We start from the raw sequence: 10,903 nt of genomic DNA on the forward strand, positions 1-10,903 counted from the left end.
GAGAGCTCTCCTAAGGTTGGAAGAACATCATCTGGTGATTTTTTATGCCAATCCACGCCACATTTCACGCAAGAGGTAAGGTTTTCCTCCCATTTTTTGCTATATTTTCCATTTTCCACAAATTTTCTTCTCTGTGAAACCCTAACTAGGGATTTATGCTAAATTTTCTGTTTTAGTAAGTTACACCGTAAAAAAATCAACTACTGAACAGGTGAATAAGGGTACCAATGAAAGATACGAAGATGGAAATCCAATAATCACACGCACAATCTGCAGGGTTTCTTATCACTTGTAAGGTGTTGGTTGTAAAAACTATGAATGGATCTTTTTCTGCTAGTCACAAAATGTAGTTCTACCAAAAAATTAAAGGATGCGATGTAAGCAAGTGAAATCAGTTCACAGCTTCGTCAAAAATATTCCAAAACAAATTATACATGTTCAATGGTTCTAAACTCAAAATTCTAATCTCCTAACATGGAAATCAACATCCCCATAACTGGAAATCCCAGACCAGAACAAAAGCAAAACACAAAATACTATCACTATAATTATCGGTAGTGATGGAGGAAGAGCGTGTTGTTCCTCTTCCAGGTTGCCCTTCGTGATGGGCGTGGCTTGTGATGCAAGTGTCCCTTTCCATTGAGACCCTGATACTTCTTTCCAACAGAAGTGAGCCCACGAAGCTCCCTATGCTTGTGGACCAGCTTGCATATCCAGTTGATTCTTGGGACATTGCGAATTGCATTGTGAGTAGCATCCACAAGGATTACCTCATAATATTTGTAAGTTGAATCCTACATAGAAAAATGAGTAGTCAATTGCAAACACAAAGTCCTAACGTATGAAAAGCTGGACTTAATAACAAAGCATCAGATGGAATTATCTTTGGTAAGAGAAAGATTCACATGACTTTATACAAACCTCATTAATCCAATAGGAGTTGAGAACCTTCAGCCCATCCAATTTGTGACCAGCATGCTCTTCTGCAATGGACCTCTTGTTTCGCTAAAACTTCAACTGGGTAATACTCGGGTTTGTTGGCTTACCATACACAATATCCTTAGGGACAGGCCTCTTACGACCTCCACGCCTAACATGGACACGATAAACGACATACCCCTGAAACAAGGATTACCTTAACCGTTAGACACTTTTTTCAAAACAAACAATGGAAAGAGGATATATTCTGCAAGCAAAAGCAGAGTAATAGCTCTACTTCTAAGGAGGGCATGTTGGATCATAAGAAAAACGAGAAAATGAAAAGTTGAGGTGGGGAAAGAAAAAGACACCTCACTTAAACTAGAATAATAAGACACACTGAAAGCATAAAATCATTCACAATTTTTGGAATCTCACACAAAGTAGTTTTTGAAGTTGAATTGCTAATTTGCAACAGACACGAGAGAAAGTTTTACCTTCTTCCAAATATCAAGGGAGGATGTGGTCATAGTTTTACTAGATAAGTTCACATGCAACACCATAGAGCCTGTTGGAAATCAAATCGATGTATAAAATTCTACTTCAGAAGTTCTTTTTTTTTTTCCTTTTTAAGGGGAAGGGGGAAAAGAATTGTTGGGCTGACTCATGATACCCATAATCCACACCTTGAAACAGAGGATAGGGGGTTAATTACACGTATTATATTAATTAAAAGGAAAAATAGTTTTTGTGGGAGAGTATGGCTCCTACGCCCAGACACAAGGAGCGCAAAATGACTAACCACCCCTATGAAATGAAAAATGAATGCTTCCTCATGCACCCCAATTGGTCCTTGTCTGTCACACCCCGCCTCCACTCACCTGAAGGCTGGCGACATGGACACACACACGTGTCCACAATCCATCCAGGATCCATGATGCAGTACTTTAAGTTCATAAGATTATGAAATGAATTCTAAAATCACATACTTATAATATAAACAAAATATATCAACTGGTGATTTCTATTGATATTTACCATATTTACACAAAAATAATGTTTTCACATCTTGATCATAATTACAGTGATGCCCCCATAGGGCTACATCTATTAAGTACAAAAAGAATAAAAAATAGAAGATGATACTCTCATCCTCAGCGTGCTTTAAATGCATAATCATCGCACACGCATCCATCCTCGTGCGCAATCAGCTCCTCATCCCAAAGGTCACCTCCGTAGAGAGCTGGGACCTCGATCACAATTTTCAAAGGATTTCCTGAATCAACATCTAAAAAGGGGCAACAACAGTGGGTGAGCTTTCACGAAACCCAATGAGGGGTAACACACACAAGCAATCATGACAATCCAAGAAAATTCAATAGTATAAATATTCATGCCCGACCACATCAGTATGAATGCAATTATATGAGTGCAATAACATAATCCATTTATTATCAAGCAAGTCTAAGCAATAATTTCTAAGTCCAAAGGGGGTATAAGTGCTACTGCAACGTAGGTGTTATCCCCAGTTATGAATGTACGTTATCAGTCCCCAAGAATACTAGCTAGTTGTGAGTCAGGAGTGTTCCGGTTCCAAAACCACATCGTTACCCGACAAACCCCTATTAATAATCCTCCCATAATACCACTACACCTAATCCAACATCACATGTAGGGTATACCCGTCACCGAATCAAACATCACGTGAGGGTTTGTCACGACGCTGGAATCTTTGCACCTCAGTCACCAAAAATTGTCCCCAATCACAGACCATCGAATGAGAGAATTAGCCAATACGTAAACCCCTATTGGAAAGGGTTGTAGCACCAGTGTGGTTATTCTAGCCCAGTGCATTCTAATATGCCATAACACAATTCAATCACACTCACACACACCCTGAGCATGCAGTGCCACCGGCCCCAACCATTAGCCACCCTACACCCCAGTCACACACACACACACACTCACCTTGAGCATGCAGTGCCGTCGGCACCAACCGTTGGCCACCCTGCACCCCAGTCACACACCCACACTTGCACACTCACCCTAAGCATACAGTGCCATCAGCACCAATCGTTGGCCACCCGACACCCCAGTCACACACACTCGCACACATGCACAATCATAATCCACATTCTCATGCCACATCAACACTTTACACAAGGAATAATATAATAATATACAAAATGATAAAATTCATCCACATATGCATTATGATGCAAGCATTCCATAAAAACACACAAAATCCCCTCACCTGGTGTTCTAGATGGCGGTAAATAGTTGATAGTTTCATGTTACGTACTCCCATCACTTCTCGGTTCCACTCCTAGGATACATAATGTTTTTAGGTTATTTGGTCATTCAAAGAGGAGTGGGACACTAGGACTTGTGCCCCAATAAAAGGATAAAAATTTAGCTTTAAAATAGTTCACCGGTGGATGGTCATCCGTCGGTGAGTTCATTGGTGGATAAATCCGAAAGGAATGCACATCCTGTAATATTTTCACCGATGGATGCTTACAGGCGGATGATCGTTCACCGGTGGACAAATCCAAAAGGAATGTACATCCTACAATATTTTCACCGGTGGATGGTCCCTGCCTTCACAGTCTTTTTACAGGAGTAATAGTGTGGGTTTTGATGCTTACTTTCTACCTTCCTCTTGGGCCCTCTTATATAGCTCTTAGGGTTTAGGGTTTCCCCTTTCCTTGGAGGAGTCCTCCTCGGGTCCACCTCCTTTCCTTTTAGAGTCCTACTCGGATACATCCTATCCCCTTCGTTGGGGATATTCTCTTCACGGGGTAGACATGGTAGAGTCCTTGCAGCCTCTATTAGGTGGGTGACACGTGTCCAGGTGGGCAACGCGTGTCCTTACCCTACTAGGCAATCAATTTGGTCGTATTAGGAGCCCCCTTACTCCCACCAGGAGACTCTTCCTGTGGGAGTAATCAAATTTTTCATCATCTTTTCTCTTTTCTTTTCTTCTTTTTTTTTTTCTTTTTTTTTTAGTCCCTTCGGCCTTATTCCTTCAGCTTTGGCTTTAGTTCTGCTTGCAATCGAGACCTTCGATCAGCCGATGTGAAGACCTTCGATCAGTCGACGTAAAGACCTTCGGTCAGTTCAGCTTGGCCTTGCCTGAGCCCCCGACCGAGATGGGGACCTTCGGTTAGGTCCACTCGGCATTTGCCTGAGCCCCTAACCGAGGTAAGGACCTTCGATCAGTTCAGCTCGGCCTTACCCGAGCCCCCAACCAAGGTAAAGACCTTCGATCAGGTCCGTTCGGCCTTGGCCTGAACTCCCAACCGAGGTAAGGACCTTTGGTCAGGTCCATTCGGCCTTGGCCTGAACTCCCAATCGAGGTAAGGACCTTCGGTCAGTTCGGCTCGGCCTTGCCCGAGCCCCCGACCGAGGTAAGGACCTTCGGTCAGGTTCGTTCGGCCTTGGCCTGAACTCCCAATCGAGGTAAGGACCTTCGGTCAGTTAGGCTCAGCCTTGCCTGAGCCCCCGACTGAGGTGAGGACCTTCGGTCAGGTCCGCTCGGCCTTAGCCTGAGCCCCCAACCGAGGTAAGGACCTTCGGTCAGGTCTATTCGGCCTTGGCCTAAACTCCCGATCGAGGTGAGGACCTTCAGTCAGGTCCGTTCGGCCTTGGCCTGAGCCCCCAACCAATGTGAAGACCTTCGGTCAGGTCCGTTTGGGCATAAACCTCGAGGGTTGGTACTCGGTGATGTGGCGGGGCCATTAATGCTCAGGCAGTCGTACCGTTTTTCTTCCAGTTATATAGTGTGGGGGTCTATTTATGGGGAACTTTTCTTTTTCCCTCGGAGAGCCTTCCTTCGATCTCGGTGTTCCTTTCGGAGAGCTTACCCTCGGTCTCGGCTTTCTTTTAGTTTAGCAACACTCCGAAAGTAAGTTCCATGTCTTGTTCGTCGGGCTACAGTCCGTCATCCTCCGAGAGGACAAGGTCTAACCGTAGGCGTCAGAGTCTAGGGGAGGTCCGAGGGATGTCCTCGGACTCCATTGATTTTCCCTCTGCCCGCGACTCGTCTCTGCGGCCTCTCCATCTGGGTCCGAGGGTGGCTCAAACGGTGCAGGATTTGGGGAAAGGATTCTCGATTCCCAAGCCCAGACCCACGATCCCTTAGAGGTGGAGGCTCTCCACATTGTTTCCACCATGGATGAGCTAGAACTGGAGGAACTGAGGGCCTCCTTTGATATCTCGGATGCTTTCGAGCTCTGACTGCCCAGACCGTTCGATCGAGCCAGCTATCGAAACTCCGAAGAGTTGTGCTTGTACAAGGAGGTGTTTAAGGCCGGCCTTTGACTTCCCCTCCATCCTTTTTTCGCCTGAATGTTTTGGCACTACGGGATTTATCGGACTTAGCTGACGCCGAATAGATGACGGCAGATGCTCAACTTCGTCGTCCTTTTCTCAAGGCACCAGAGGCCTCTCTCCCTCCCTCTCTTCATCAACTGCTTCTTCCTTCAGGCCTATAAGGGGCTTTCGGGCTGGTACTACTTCTGTCCTCGGAAGGACCTTCGACTGCTGAGCAGTTACCCGACATCGATCCATGGGTGGAAGGAGAAATTCTTCTTCGTGAGGCCGTCCGAGGGAGTGCCCTTCGGCACGGTCTGGGATATCCCTGACCTGAGGTCGGTGAACTTCGCCCCTGCCCTTTTCAGGGCAGACGCCGAGTCAATGGCGATGGCGAGGCGGTAAGAAACTTGCCCTCCAGTCGAGTCCAATAGCCTTAAATCCGACGCCATCCTGTTCAGATTCGGGCTTAGCCTGGGTGAGTTAGGCCAGCCCAAGTTTACTTCCCTCAGGCATCGATATTTTGTACTGACCCCCTTCATTTCTTTATGCAGTGCAAATATCCAGGGCTGAGGCTAGGGCTGTCGTAGTGGAGAGGCAAGCCCAAATAAGGGAGGCCAGGGCACGGGATGCGCAGCAGCAGCAGAGGCCAAAGAGGAAAGAGAAGAAGAAGGGGCCCTCCTCCTCCGAGGCTACCCCTTGAAGAAAAGATCCAGGGCCAAGGGACCAAGCACCGAGGTGGTCCAGGCCCTTGCTGCTCCGGGCCATAACATGCCTGCCCGAGACTCCTCCCCCATTACGGACTTCAGAAGCCCGAGGGTAGGGAACGTGAGAGCCGAGGTCAGATTTGTCCCTCAGTGGTCGGTCAAAGAAGACGACACATTGTTAGTAGGGCGTGTTGCTCGTGAGTTGGTAATAAAGGGCAGTCTTCCTCAAGATGCTGTCGAAGCTCAACGGCAAGGGACGGCGGCCATGGTAATGAGCACCTACATCTTTATGGCAAGGGTAAGCTTCGGTCCTCCAACCTTGGTTTCTTTATTGTCGCAACATTCTGACCATTGGTGTCTTATGTAGGCCCAAAACGAAATGGGTCAGTTGGCGATTCAGGCCGAAGCTATAGGCCAAGACCTCGAGGCTACCGAACGAGAGAAGTCGATCCTGGAGAATGAGCGTTTGGTTCTCCTAGAGAAGGTGGAGCACCTAGAAGCGGACCTCCTCCTTACGCGCCAGGAATGCGATCGGAAGCTTACGGAGCTGAAGGCGCAGATGAAGGCAAGGGTTCAGGAGGCTCAGGCCCGAGGGGCCAAGAAGTATAGATCCTCCGAGGACTTTCTTGAAGAGATCAAGCATGCCATCGCCCCTGGGTTCACATGGGTGCTACCAAGGTCTAAGACTGAGTCCTCGAGTATTACCCAGGGGTCTTTTTCGAGGACAGCGGGCTCATCTTCAAAGAGGAGTGTATTGAGGCGGCCCCATCAGCCACCGAGGTTGCCAATGCTGACGACGGAGGCTGTAGTGAGGAAGGTGAGGTTCAGCCACAACGCGAGGTGCCTCTGACTCCCGGTCACGATGGCTCCGATCGGGAGACCCACCATGTCGAGGATGAGGTCGTGAATCCGATGGACGCCCCCTGAAGCCACCCTGGGTCTTAGCTCAACCTTTGAGCTCCTCTTTTTTTTTTTTTTTTTTTCTTATATGAGCCTTCGGGCTTCTTCATGTAATCTCAGCCTTCAGGTCTTTTCATGTACTCTTGGCCTTCAGGTCTTTTCAATAAATGTATTTCCCTTTCTTCATATGCTTCGACTTTCGCTTTTTCATGTTCTTTCTGGTAAGGTGATCCTTACCCCGTAGGTAGGTGCAAGAAGGCCGAAACCCATTGTTGGCTGCCTAAGGATTTGCATGTCTCTACTTTAGCATGGCTCAGTCCCTCTCCCTCGGCTTATCTGAGAGGTTTCCCGAGTCCGAGGGCTATGGACTTTTAAGGGATCTTTAACAAGTGGGGTTTTCACCAAGTGTTGTGTTCCCCCTCAGCTCCGGCCAAAGGGTCTTTTAAACTCTGGTATTGATCCAAAAATCCAGCCGAGGGCAGATCCTTCGGCCATCGTCACTCCCTACCAAATTGAAGACCTTCGGTTAGGTCCCCTCGGCCATTGGCCTAAGCCCCGAACTGAGGTAGGGACCTTCGGTCAGCTCGGCTTGGCCTTTACTTGAGCCCCCAACCGAGGTAAGGACCTTCGATTAGTTTGGCTCGGCCTTACCTGAGCTCTCCACCGAGGTAGGGACCTTCAGTCAGCTCGGCTCGGCCTTTGCCTGAGACCCCGACCGAGGTGAGGACCTTCGATCAGCTCGGCTCGGCCTTTGCCTGAGCCCCCAACCGAGGTGAGGACCTTCGGTCATATCAGCTTGGCCTTTGCCTGAGCCCCCAATCGAGGTGAGGACCTTTGGTCAGGTCCACTCGGCCTTGCTTGAGTCCCCAACCGAGATAAGGACCTTCGGTCGTATCCGTTCGACAGAGTTAAGGTCACCAAACAGGAGAGTTCCTCTCAATTGCCGTAAACCAGCTTTCGTATTTTTCATGAATAAGATCCTCCGGAGTTTAGGATGAGGAATTACGACTTGCAAGTGCATAAGAGCAAAAATTACAAAAACAAGTGTGCTTGGTACTTCACTACTGATAGAATTTTCTTAAGTTCTCAGAGTTCCACGATCGGGGTATCCTTTCTCCCCCCATAGTCTCCAGGTGATACGAACCTGGTCGTATTACCCTTGAGACTCTGTAGGGACCTTCCCAATTTGGAGCTAGCTTCCCTTGATGTGTCGGGTCTGATACTTCAGCCCTTCTGAGGACGAGGTCACCCATTCTGAACTCGTTCTTTCAAACTTTGGTGTTGTAGTGCCTCGCCACCCTCTGTTGATAAGCGGCCATCATTTTTTGCAAGGTGTCCCTGACTTCGGCCAAGAGGTCTAAATTCTCTCGGAGTCCTCCATCGTTTTCTTCTTCATTGTAGTACAGAATCCTATGGGTTACGGCCCCTATCTCCACTGGAAGTACAGCTTCAATGCCGTAAGTTAAAATGAAGGGTGTTTCTCCGGTGGCTGATCTCTCAGTTGTGCGGTAGGCCCAGAGGATGTGGTGCAACTCGTCTGCCCATAGCCCTTTGGCATCATCCAGTCTCTTCTTTATTCCTTGAAGCAGGGTACGATTGGTCACCTCTGTCAGCCCGTTGGTCAGTGGATAACCGATAGACGAGGGCATCACAGAACAAGCCAAAGGTCGGGTTGGCGAACTGAGTTACATTGTCCGTTACCACAACCCGAGGGATTCCAAATCAATAGACTACCACCCTCTGGAAGAAGTCCCTTACGTTCTTTTCGCTTATCGTCGCCAGTGCTTCGGCTTCTGCCCTTTTCATGAAGTAGTCTACCACCACCACGACAAACTTTCTTTGTCTCGTGGCCAGGGGGAATGGGCCCAGGATGTTGATTCCCCACATGGCGAATGGTATTGGGCTCGATAGAGATGAGAGCTCGGTAGAGTGCTGCCTAGGAACGGGGGCGAACATCTAACACTTGACGCACTTCTTGACTAATGATTCTGTGTCCTTCCTCATTGTCGACCAGTACAGGCCCTGCCTTAGCACTTTATGTGCCAAGGCCCAAGCTCCCAAGTGTTGGCCGCATATCCCTTAATGCACTTCTCGGAGTGCGTACTCGCCATCGGTGGGGTTCAGGCACTTGAGGTACGGCACGGTAAACCCTATTTTGTAAAGCATCCCGTCCTTCAGAAGGAATCGTGCTGACCTCATTCGTACCTTCCTTGCCTCGTCCTTATTCTCCGAGAGTGTTCCTTCCTTCAAGTATTCGGTTATGGCATCCATCCAGTTGTGGCCTTATTCGTCTACGGGTAATACCTCTTGGGGTCTTTTGATACTTGGCTATGGTAGCACTTCAAAATACACCGATCGTCCGAGGTCAGTGAACGGAGGTGGCCAACTGCGATAGTGCGTCTGCACTAGCATTCTCTTCCCGTGGCACCTGCCTTATCTCAAAATCCTTGAAGATTGTTATTCTTTCTCGCACTATCTTCAAGTACCCAGCCATCCTTTGTTCCTTGGCTTCGTAGTCTCCATTCACCTGTCGTACCACGATCTATGAATCACTATGCACCACCAGCTCCTGTATCACCAAAGCCCGAGCCAGATTAATTCTGGCTATTAACGCTTCGTATTCTGCTTTATTGTTGGAGGCATCGAAGTCGAACCGTAGGGCGTACTCTATCTTGAAACCTTCGGGGCTGACCAATATGATTCCTGCACCGCTTCCTGCGCTATTGGAAGCACCATCCACATACAATGCCCAAGCCTTTTCTCCTCGGTCCTCGGCAAACTCCTAGGGATCATCAGGGAGCGTCATCTCGGCAATGAAGTCTGCGAGGGCTTGTGCTTTAATTGCGGTTCTCAGTTTGTACTGGATGTTGAATTCTCCCAACTCTATGGCCCAGTTTACCAGGCGACCAGACATATCCGGCCGCTGCAGTATCTTCTTCAGGGGCTGGTCTGTGAGTACGTATACCGTATGTGATTGAAAGTAGGGCCTCAGCTTTCTTGCCGTTGTTACTAGGGCATACGCCACTTTCTCCATCTTTCTGTATCTTGTTTCGGCATCTAGCAGGGTTTGGATGACGTAGTATATTGGCCGTTGTTGCCTTCCTTCTTCCTTCATCAGTACTACGCTTATCGCCACTGCTGATACAACAAGGTACAACTGCAAGGTATCCCCGGTGTTTGACTTTGTCAGCAGTGCGGGTGCGGCCAGGTACTCCTTCAGTTGTTCAAAGGACTTTTCGTACTCCTCCGTCCATTCGAACTTTTTGGTCCCCTTTAGGGCTTTGAAGAAAGGGAGGCACCTGTCAGCCGACCGAGACATGAATCACCTTAGGGCGACGACCCGACCTGTTAGCTCCTGGACTTGCTTCACATTCTGGGGTGACCTTATATCCTTAATGGCTTGTATTTTCATCGGGTTGGCTTTAATTCCCCTCTCCGAGACAATGAAGCAGAGGAACTTTCCCAAGGCTACTCTAAATGCACACTTTGTCAGGTTTAGCTTCATGTCGTACTGCCTCAGCACCTGAAATGCCTTTTCTAAGTCTTGAATGTGTCATTCTGCCTTCAGGCTTTTTACGAGCATATCGTCCACGTACACCTCCATGGTTTTACCGATCATCCCCTTGAAGATTTTATTCACCAACCTTTAATAGGTGGCCCCTACGTTTTTTAGCCCGAAGGGCATGACTTCATAGCAGTACAGTCCCCCCTCGGTCACGAAGGATGTTTTCGGGACATCAACCTCTAACATCTTGATCTGATTGTACCCCGGGTATGCATCCATAAAGCTCAGTGCCTCGTATCCTGCCGTGGCATCAATGAGGAGGTCTATTTTCGACAGGGGGTATGCGTCCTTTGGGCAGGCTTTGTTCAAGTCGGTGAAGTCGATGCAGATCCTCCACTTTTCATTTGCCTTCGGGACCATCACCACGTTGGATATCCACTCCGGGTATTGGATCTCGCGGATGAACTGGGCCTTCAACATCTTCTCTACTTCTTCATCTATTTTCTACTGCCTTTCGGGGGCAAAAGTCCTCTTCTTCTGTTGCATCGGCTTCTTTACC

General features: G+C 48.2%; 1 pseudogene; it reads right to left on the reverse strand.

Annotated features, from left to right (window-relative positions):
* Nucleotides 1-548: 548 nt before the first annotated feature.
* The window catches only part of LOC122090559, a 21,502-nt pseudogene continuing 11,147 nt past the window's right edge, over nucleotides 549-10,903 (reverse strand).

The sequence above is a fragment of the Macadamia integrifolia genome, chromosome 10 (genome assembly GCF_013358625.1).
Source record: "Macadamia integrifolia cultivar HAES 741 chromosome 10, SCU_Mint_v3, whole genome shotgun sequence".
In the NCBI taxonomy this organism is placed as follows: Eukaryota; Viridiplantae; Streptophyta; class Magnoliopsida; order Proteales; family Proteaceae; genus Macadamia; species Macadamia integrifolia.